Source organism: Physeter macrocephalus, chromosome 20, assembly GCF_002837175.3.
Source record: "Physeter macrocephalus isolate SW-GA chromosome 20, ASM283717v5, whole genome shotgun sequence".
NCBI classification, from domain to species: domain Eukaryota; kingdom Metazoa; phylum Chordata; class Mammalia; order Artiodactyla; family Physeteridae; genus Physeter; species Physeter macrocephalus.
The window spans coordinates 82,243,909-82,254,928 of NC_041233.1; positions in this window are offsets into that span (position 1 = coordinate 82,243,909).

Consider the following 11,020-nt stretch of genomic DNA (forward strand, 5'->3'; position numbering starts at 1 on the left):
AGTGGGATTGCTGGGTCATACGGCAGTTCTATGTTTAGTTTTTTAAGGAACCTCCATACTGTTCTTCATAGTGGCTGTATCAATTTACATTCCCACCAACAGTGCAGGAGGGTTCCCTTTTCTCCACACCCTCTCCAGCATTTATTGTTTCTAGATTTTCATCTACCTCTTTAAAGCCCTCTCCTCTCGCTCCCTGGAGCTGGAGGAGCCTTGAGAGCTCTGATTCTCTGAGACCAAGTTAAGTCCATTTACAGCCCAATTAAGCCCATTTATTGTGGGTTTGGAGTTTGGTGCACACCGAGCTGTAAGGGCGGGGACGCTGGAAAACTCCCGTTTCTGATAGCTCGGACCTCGCCCTGGAAGAAAGTTCTCGTTATTGGAGCTTGTTCCAAAGGGACCCCACTTCTGCCGTCCCTTCCAGGAGTCACCCAGGAGCTGCCTGGGTAACTAAGCATCTGTTCTTCCCGAAGGAAGGTCACTGTGCAGAAGAAGGACCTGGGCAGTCAGATGTGTTCGGTCTGAGCTCATGTGTCTCAAGAATGGGCATTTCAGCAAACAAAGCCCACTTTCTTATTAAAACCCAGGGCAAAGCACTGGCTGATGTCATCTCGTTTGTGTCACACTCTCTCCTGAAACCAAGGGAGTAATTTATTTTAATTTTTGAAGAAAGCACTTCCTTAAAAGGCTGGTTGCATCGGAGGTGGCAGTGTTAGCAGGCTTACGGGGGCTCTGAGATAAGAGCCTCGTGGCTCTGTTGGAAGATTTAATATGGTTCTTATCACTTTTATTGATGCCGTCCTGAAGGGGGTTAGGTGTTTGCAATGAGAGAATTAGCAACTTGGGGCACTAAACTGTTTTGTGCTAAAATGTTGCTGGTCCTGGAAAGACTGTCCATGACCACACTGTCCATATTTGGAGACTCCAGTCCACCAGCAAGGATGGATTTGGGTAGGAATTTGGAACTGGTTGACCACTGACTGACAGCGTCTCTTGGGTCCTGAACGCCCCTTTGTAGGAGCGATCTCAGCTGTACGTCTGCATGGTGGTGTGTGACTTATTGGGGTGATGTTTTTTCCTCCTCCCCATCTGTAAGTTCTGCAAGGACTGTGGTTATGTTTGTTATTTTTTTAAAATATAGACTTTATTTTTAAAAGCGGTTTTAGATTTACAGCAAAATTGAACAAAAAGTGCAAATGGTTCCATGTGTTCCCTCTCCCCATACAAAGGCTTCCCCACCAGCAGAATCTTGTACCAGAGTGGTACCTTTGTTATAATTGATAAACCATCACTGACACATTATCCCAAACCCATGGTTTACATTAAGGTTCATTCTTGGTTTTGTATGTTCTGTGGGTTTTGACAAATACGTAGTGACAAATATCTACCATTATAGTACATTGCATCATAGTTTCATTGCCCTAAAACCCCCCTATGTTCCATTTACTCATTTTTCTTTCTTCCAAACACTGGAAACCACTGACCTTTATACTGTCTCCATAGTTTTACATATTCCAGAATGTCATATAATTGCAATCACACGGTATGTATCTTTTCCAGATTGGCTTATTTCCCTTAGTAATATGCATTTCAGTTTCTTCCATGTCTTTTTGTGGGTCTGTGTGTTTTTCACCCAAGATCACGCACCGAGTGTGCTCCTTGGTGCCCAGGCATGGGAGAGACTTAAGAACTTTTGCGAATGAGTAAACATTTTGCCCACCGTTCTGTAATCCTGAGAGAGCTCCTGGGGCTGACTGTTCGTCTGTTGGCCTACAAAAGCTCCACGAAAGACCAGTTCCAGCAAATGGCCCCGTGATCTCACCGTAAAGCTCTGCTTGATCCGATCTAGGTGGGCATCAGAGCCAGACTATTAAAACAGGTTCTATCAGACTCAAAGGAAATGATGTGAAAAATGTTGTAGTTTTAATTCTCCCAAAGGCTTATATTCTCTCTTCTTAATGTGAGCTTTTTTCCTTTTTTTTTTTAAACAACCTACTAAATGTAGCTGTGTAAAAATTGCTTGTTCAGAACTTTACAAGCTACAAAATGTATTATTGCAATCTGTAGTTATATAAAAAACAGACATGGAACTATGTAACAATTCCCAGTATGAAATAATCGTAAAACCCAATATTACTTTTTCCCCAGCATAGCCTATATTTTTTAATAAACCGTCACCTCTGCTCTCCGCAAACACCAGGTTTCCTTTGCAGCCTGAATATTGCGTTTTGTCTCATCTTGCACATGACAAGCAAGGGCTCCACTTCTTATCTTCCCCAGTGAATTGCCCAGGGATTTGCAGTGATAAACAAGTTTGCTTTTAAATCAGCTGAACTTTAGGAGCTGTCCAAATGCTGACTGCTTCTGGGGGAGTGCACAGGTAGAGCTACACAAGCCGTGTGGATTCCAGCTGTCGCTGACCACCTTTGAATGTCACATACCTTTTGAAAGACACCATGCCTGTCATTGGCTGGGGCTGTGTTTCACGGTCTCGGACACCCCCTGGCTCTGTCCCCCCAGTATTTCCAGCACTGTCACCTGCTGGTGCACCACAGTGCACCCAGGGGATAGCCCTCCCAACTTCACATTTTCTCTGCACCAATTTAGGAAAATAGCTAGGGCCTGGAAGAGGGGACATTAACAGAGGTTTTTCTGGAGATCTCAAAGGCAAGAATAATCTTCTCTTTTGCAGAGGAAGAACGTATCCTAATTGGGGGCCCACCCTCTTGGGCTCCCCTGCCAGCCCCCCTTTGTCCTCAGACGGAGGAGGAGGTCGTACACAAGCCGAGCAGACCTGTTCCAGCAACCGTTTCCCCACCTGGGGGCAGCAGGGCTTTAGGATGGAAACTGGCTCCACCTTTTCTGGTTCGATTTTAAATCTCCTTTGCTCCCTATGTCCAAATGTTTGCTTGTACTCTGGGGAGGAACGTTGTCTTACCAAACAGCCTCCCGATTTGTGCCAAGTGTGATTCCTAATGAGATTGGTAGGCTGTGGGTTTTTTTTTTTTTTAAATTAAGTTATTTTTTTGTTTTTAGTTTTGGCTGCGTTGGGTCTTCATTGCTGCGCACGGGCTTTTTCTAGTTGTGGTGAGGGGGGCTACTCTTCGTTGCGGTGCGCAGCCTTCTCATTGTTGTGGCTTCCCTTTTGCGGAGCACAGGCTCTAGGTGAGTGGGCTTCAGTAGTTGTGGCTCGCGGGCTCAGTAGTTGCGGCGCACGGGCTTAGTTGCTCTGCGGCATGTGGAATCTTCTTGGACCAGGGCTTGGACCCATGTCCCCAGCATTGGCAGGTGGATTCTTAACCACTGTGCCACCAGGGAAGCCCTGTAGGCTGGTTATTGATAGAGGTGATGGTGAGATTAATAATAATAGTAATAAAAGTGGGAGCTCATGGCCAGTCCTCCGGGGAGCCTGTGTTGACCGGGAGGTCTGCCCTGTGTGGGAGTCACCTGCTCGTGGGAGGTGAGACTAGGAAGCCAGCTGGTGCCTGGCACCTGAGCCACATTCTCCAAGAGGGCCAAGGGAGACATCTCACCCCCCTCTGCCTTACTCCTTGTCTCTAATTGGTTCAGGATTCGGGGGGCAAATGGGGATTAGCCCCCAGCCTCCAGTGGAGGAGCCAGCTGAGGACAGCCTCTGAGTCCTCAGTTCAACAGAGGTCAGGGTCACATTTTCCATGAGGGAGGGAAGAGAGGGAGGGGCCTGGGGGCCAGGGCTGGTCCTGGGGACTTTGTGGGGAGCGGAGCTTGGGTGGGGGACCCTGCAGGACCGGTGTGACCCACAGGCAGAGGAAAGACCAGCTCAAGATGAGTTCACCCACCCTTGGGAGCAGGAGAAAAGTCACTCCTGAAAGACTGAGACACAAGAAGCTACAGATTTGCGATAAGATGGTTGCAGCAAACTGCACGTCTTGTCCAAGTACAAATTAGAGTGTCCCATGAATGGCAGGTTAGACTTTTTTCTCTAAATATGCATTACTTCAGAGAGAGCCATGATGCGCTTTTTTTTGTTTGTTTGTTTTGGCTGCATTGGATCTTCATTGCCATGCTTGGGCTTCTTCTTACGGTGGCTTTGTTGCGGAGCACGGGCTCTAGGCGTGCAGGCTTCAGTAGTTGTGGTGCGCGGGCTCAGTAGTTGTGGCACATGAGCTTAGCTGCTCTGCAGCATGTGGGATCTTCCCAAACCGGGGGTTGAACCCGTGTCCCCTGCGCTGGCAGATGGATTCTTAACTGCTGTGCCACCGGGGAAGTCCCCATAATGCACTTTTTACTAACTATTGAGAGCAGACCGGAATTGTCTGGATTTTGTCTTAATTCACCTTCTGAATTGAAGCTGCACCTCTCGGCCTCCAGCACGTAGGGCCGGCATTGGGGGGAGGCGGGGCAGAGTTGGGGGGCTGTGTCTCTGGCTGCTTTGTTCTCATTTGCCAAGTAGCAATTTGGAAACTGGAATAACGTCACGGATGAAACACAGGCTTATGGTTCTGGAAGACTGGCCACCAGTCTGTCCCCACTGGGGAGTGGGGGAGCTCCAAGCCCTGGTGACCTTAGCACAGGCCGAGTTTTAAGCCCAGGCGTTCGGTAGGACCTGCGCTCTGACCTCTCCTGGGGAAGAGGTGAGTCTTCCTGACCGCTCCCTCCATCCCAGCACGGAAGCCCCCACGGGGAGTGAACGCAGCCCAACAACTCTGAAACGGACAAGATGCTGCACCCCGCCAGCTGCGGGCTGGGTCCCTCACCTGCCTCATCTGGTCCACGACTTCACACATCATAGATGCTCAGTGAAGTCGGTCACCAAAAGCATGGCTTTTTGATTTTTACCAGATTGGTAAACAATTCAATAGTCATCAATATAGGAGTAGAATATACAAGACACTCCGCTCCCATCGCAGACCCTGAGTGTCCTCCCCAGAGGCAACCATGGTCCCTAGTTCCTTGGGTAGCATTCCAGGTACCTGCTCGCATGTTAAAGCACATATATTTACGCATGCACTTCATTTAATGAAAACCTGGACGTGTGTGTCCTCTTCTACCACTTGTGTTTTACACCCAGTGTGTCTTGGAAATTGTTCCACATTTGCACTTAGAGATCTACCCCATCCTCTTAACAACCTGGGTAGAGTCACAGTCAATGGATGTCCCATCATGTGTTTAGTGAGTCCCTTGGCTTTAGTGATTAGTGGTTTCTAATCACTTGCTATTTCAAACCGCCGTATAATCAACACGATGGTACGTACGTCGTGGTGCCTGTAGACTAGCATGTCCATGGTACTCAGCCCTAGAATGGAAATTGCCGGGTCAGAGGCAAAAAGCACTTGTGATGTATGAAGTCGTGGACTAGATGAGGCATCAGTATTCTTAAAATATTGACGGGTGTTGCCAAAGTGCTCCTATGTGCCACCGGGAGGCCTACTTCCCAGTTCTGGCCCACGAGGACGGCCGGTCCCCAGAGCCTCACATTAGGACTTCAAGAATTATTTCGTGCTTTTGGCAATGTTCTGAAAAGTGAGTTTTTAAAATGGTTTGTCTCTGGAAATTCAGATTACTTCAAACTGTTGGTGTTTTGTGTATGTTATGTGACATTTCAAATGAAATAACACGTGAATCCCAGGGCTGCTATAACCCGCGCATAGTAAGTATTCAGGAAGTGTCACTCCTTTTCCCCTTTAAGGATGACTGCCTGTGGCTCTTCTCCAGAAAAAGGGAGCGTTAGATTGAGGGTGTATTGGGAAGGGGGTCTGGGATCCAGCTCTAGCCGAGCCCCTGTTGGTGGGAGCTCCATGTCCTTAGTCCAGCCGACTCCCAGCAGCCCTTGGAGGGGGTGGTGTGACCTGCACCTACAGGTACACAACAGGGGCCCCGAGAGGCCAAGCGCCTTCTCAGCGTCACATGGTCAGGGGGCGGCAGAACCATTTGAGACCCCAAAGCCTGTGCACTTCACCCCCCGCTAGCGATCGTCCAGGTCAGCTGTGGGGAGCAGTGAGCTCTTGTGTGAAGCAAGGCCTCTGCGGCCCGTGTCTGGAAGCCTCTTCTTTGGACACATATGAAGTTATCTACCGATAACTGCTGAGTGGTCCTTCAGCCCGGAGGGACCGATGGGAGAGAGATGCACAGATTTCATTTAAGCTCCTGTTTACGTGTCTCTCTTTGAGGGTCCAGCCAGCGGGTCTCAGCGTTATTTCCAAATTATTCAAGTTAGGAAATAAAACTGGGAGGGAATTCATGTACATGCCCCATGCATTATTAATAAAGCAGAGAAAAGCACCCCCCGCAGAAAGCAATAAGATCTTTGGAAAAGTAATTTTAACACGGATGTGGCCACATAGATTTTAGAGGGTCATTTTATACCAAGTTCCCTGAGCCTCCAAATGAGGCAGCGAGATTTATAATGAAGCCCAAAGGAGATAATTCTGACAGGCCCAACCTGTATTTTCCCCATCATTAGGTGGACGTCTTCCTGAAAAAGAAAATATTTGGTAAGATCTTGTTCTCATCAGCGGTCTCTGCGGCGTGGGAATTGTCGAGTGACAGCTCTGAGTCAGGCCCTTTCCGAAGAGCAGGACCGGCCGGGCCTGGGGTCCGGGGCCAGCGGTCACTTTCCGTCCTCGAGAGGAGGAAGGCCGGCTTGCCTTCAAGCCCAAGCTGTCCCCAGTGCCAGGGGAAGGATGTGCTCGCTGTCTGTTCCTAAAAGTGCTTGGCTTTTTGAGAGCCCCCAGCTTCTATAAAACGGTTAATGGCTTGCGTGTTTGATGTGGATCAAGTGACAGTTTCGCAGGAGCCCGGCTCTTCCCTTTCACATACACGCTGAGTGTACCCATATCCTGGGGCTGCCCTAACACATCCACCACAAGCTGGGGGCTGAAAACAACAGATATTTTTTTTCTCATAGCTCTGGAGGCTGGAAGTCCAAAGTCAAGGTGTCTGCAGGGCTGTGCTTCCTCTGGGGGCTCCAGGGGGGGTCCTTCCTGCCTCCTCCAGCTCCTGAAGTTCCTGGTGTTTCCTGACTTGGGGCCGCATCCCTGCAATCTCTTCCTCTGTTTTCACACGGCCTCTTTCCCTGTGTGTTTCCTCTCCTTATAAGAACGCCAGTTATTGGATTTAAGGCCCACCTGACCCATTATGAGCTCATCTTAACTGATGACATCTGCAAAGACCCTATCTCCAAATCAGGTCAGGTTCTAGAATTCCAGTTGGATGTGAATTTGGGGGGGACGCTATTCAATTCACTACATTCAATAAATAAAATATTTCGCTTATGGATGGATAAGCTGGGAAAAATACCTTATACGCAAAATTTCTTGAAATGAGGAATTTTAGTGTCTGGAATGGGGATACCTATCGCCTAACTGGGATAGTGCAATCTAGTGTCCGGCAGACATGGCAAACACACGGCAAAATGAATTCCTTCGACACCTTTGGGGGTGGCAGGTCACACATTTGCAGTTTCTGTGGTCCCTAGAGGCTGCAGGGCTTTCTGCCAATGGACACAGTATCGGGGTCTCGACATTGGCCCTACATGACTCTTTTCCTCGCCTTCTGGTTTCTACTGCTTTTAATAAATTTCAAGTGTAGCCCAATGGAGTCCATTGTGCCTGTTGAGTCCCTGCAGGGAACTGTGTTTGCTAACAAGGAGGGCCCGGTGGGTGGTCAGCATCCGGGCAGGGCTCTAACCGAGACCCCACAGGGCCTGCTCTTAGCAGCCCTGAATGCGCGCCCCCTGTGCCTCTCGGGTGCTCAGACGGATGTGTGCCTTCGGGGTTCAGACCACCAGATTCTGATGCTCAAAAGCCAGACTAGAGGATTCTTTCTGCTGTTTCCCTTTCAGTACATCTTCTCAATGATATTTTGTTTGTTTTTATAACCAACTGGGCTTTTCTTCAGCCACAGTCTAATAATACAGAATTAAAATGGTGTGAATGTAGGAAATACTACATGGCCTAAAGCCGATGAAAATAAAAGCTACTTTTATGAGGACAAGGTGGGCAGATTTAAAACTTCACCGTCAGAGCAGGGAGGGGGCAGAAGCCCTGGAATTAGGTCAGCGTGGAAGAGGGGCCTCAAGTCTCCACCCACCCCTCCAGCTCTGCTCAGAAGCTCTCCGCTCTCCCTGGGGTCTCACCCCCTCCCCTCTGGAGGCAGGACGGTGGTGCCTCTCGTCCCCCCCAAATCCGTGGGTTGGGCAGCTGTTATTTCACACCGTCAGAGGAAGGAACAAAAGCCTGGGGAGTTCCTCCTGGGATCCAAGAGCCAGAACATTCCATTGTCTGGTAGCTGCCCTGGAACTTTTTAAATGATATGTCAACTGTGTACAAGTTGAGTAAAAACAGTAATAATATATAGTTTTTGTCGGTCCATGTACACACAAAACCAGAAAAAGGCACCTTCTGAGGAGGGGAAAGGGGACTTTAGATTTCTCTGTAATGTTTCATTTTTTCAGGAATTTTTTTCTTTTTCACTGAAAGTAATAAATGTTTGCAGTGTTACAAGTCATGTGGCACCACCAGGCTAGTAACCAAAACGGCAGTCGCTACCCTGAGCCCTCCCTCTCTCTTTAGATTCTTGCACCTCTCCAGGGGAAACTATTGTCACTCTTGTTATAGCTCTTTCTTTTGAAATTTAATTCTGTATGTCTAAAATGGGCTTATATTTTTTACTGCTCCATTTGGGGTATTATTTATGGACTTTCCGTTGACGTTACTATTTGATAATTTATTCTTCTTTGTTTTCTTCTGTTCTCTGTTTCTGGAACTCCTGTTGTTCGAATGTTGGACCTCTTGGATGAATCCCCTAATTCCTTATTTTTTTGTCTCTTACTTTCTATCTCTGTCTTTTTGTTCACCTTTTTGGAATCTGTCCTTAATTTTGTCTTTCAAACTTTGAAATCATTTTTCTTTAGCTCTGCTCTCATACTTTTCATGTCTCAGAGCCCTCTCTCTCTCATATTACCTGAATGTACCTGTTTTATACTCAGCTGCCCTTCTTTTGTGGATGCAGCATCTCCTTCCACCACCCCACCACCCCAAGGATACTGATCATAGGTTTTTCCCCACGGTATGTCTGTTCGCATCCCTGCATTGTGTCTGCTGCTTCTGAATTTCCTTTATTTTGTTGGATTGCTTTCTTGCCCAGAGCCTTTTCTCACTGGCCTTGTGGTTCGTGGCTACTCAACTGGCATTTAAGAGAGAGGCCCCAAGATGCTGGTTGGAGCTTTGTGCAGGTAGCACTTTCTGACTGGTGGCGCCAGGAGGGTGATTGCTGGGACCTGCTCATTTTATTGGGAAGCTCCTGTTGTCAGTGTCTGCAGGTCTCTCCTCCCAGGCGGATGTTTTCCTAGAGAAGAACCCTCCACCGCCTGCTTGTGGGGTGTATGAGATTGTTGGGGCTGCCATGACACGGTACCACAGATGGGATGGCTGCTTAACAACAGATGCTTATTTCCTCCCAAGCTGGAGGTTGGAGGCTGGAAGTCCAAGGTCAAGGTGTCAGCAGGGGTGGTTCTCCTTCTTGCGCGCCCTTGCGTGCGCGCGTGTGTCCCCGGTGTTTCTTCCTCTTCTGATAAGGCCGCTAAGTCTGTCAGGTTAGGATCCCACCCTTCTGAGCTCACTTAACTGTACTCACCTCTTTAAAGGCCCATCTCCAAATACAGTCATGTTGGGGGTTAGGGCTTCAGCGTATGAATTCTGGGGGGGACACGTTCGGTCCATAACGTGGGGTATAAGCTGGCTGTCGGTGTCCTGTGAGCCCAGGGTGGGTGGCTGGGAGCCTCACACTGAAATTGACTTTCACTTAATGCCCTTGTTTTCGGTTCCTCACTCCACGGCCATCTTCAGCCGGGTCTCTTGTCCTGGAGTCCAGGGCCTGCCTGTTTCTTCCTCCCAAGGGCATCTCTTGTTTTCTCTCGGGTCGGGGGCATCGTGTGGATCTGGGCTGGTTTCACGACAGCTCCTGTCCGCAGGCTCGCCGGGCTCGCCCTCCGGTAGCCGGTGCTCTTGTCCCCTTTCCGGGAATTCCTGACCTCTGCTCCCCGCCTTGCAGCCCCCCACCTGCAGCTGCTTGGCGCTCTGACCTTGCTGGTTTCGTTCTCCTCTTTGTCCTCGTGGGGCTGTCCCTTTTTATTCCTGTGTTGCCATTTTCACGGCGGGTTTGGGCAGGGTCAGAGGAAATAGCAATGTTGGGTGGGCCACGTCTAATCAGGAGTCCCGGGTGCCTGAGCACAGTGGGTACCTCACGTGCGAGGTGAGCCTGCTGAAGGCGGTCACGGGAACGCTTCACTCCACCGCTGTAACTTCCATGACCTAAGACAGCGGTCTCGCGTTGGTGTGGCTTTATCACGGCACAGAGTTCACGAGTGAAACTGTGTACATCTCCTTTTCTTGCAGAAAACCTTGATGGTTTGACTCTCAGGACAGAGTTCAGATAGCATTCATGGGTTTATTTCATCTGAATCCAGTGAAGATATTTTGTGGAAATAAATGCTACTGAGAGGTAAAGACTCTTCAATGATGGAATAGCAGTATCAGCTTTATTTTTGAATTAATGGGACCTAGGAACATTAAACAGGTTTTTTTTTTTTTTTGCGGTACGCGGGCCTCCCTCTGCTGTGGCCTCTCCCGTTGCGGAGCGCAGGCTCCGGACGCGCAGGCCCAGCGGCCACGGCTCACGGGCCCAGCCGCTCCGCGGCATGTGGGATCCTCCCGGACCGGGGCGCGAACCCGTGTCCCCTGCATCGGCAGGTGGACTCTCAACCACTGTGCCACCAGGGAAGACCAATTAAACAGGTTTTGAGTTACCATCTGCTATAGTTCTTGAGACTCGAGTCAAAATATTTTCCCTCTTCATGTGTATTGACAAGTGTTTATCTTTATTATTTAGGAAATTCATCACCGTTGCTTCAAGTTGGGATTCTGTTCTGCCTAAAATTCAATGGCACCCCTCATCTTCCTGCTCCTTGCTGTTGTTTAAACTCATATATATATATATATATATATATATATTTAACATCTTTATTGGAGTATAATTGCTTTAC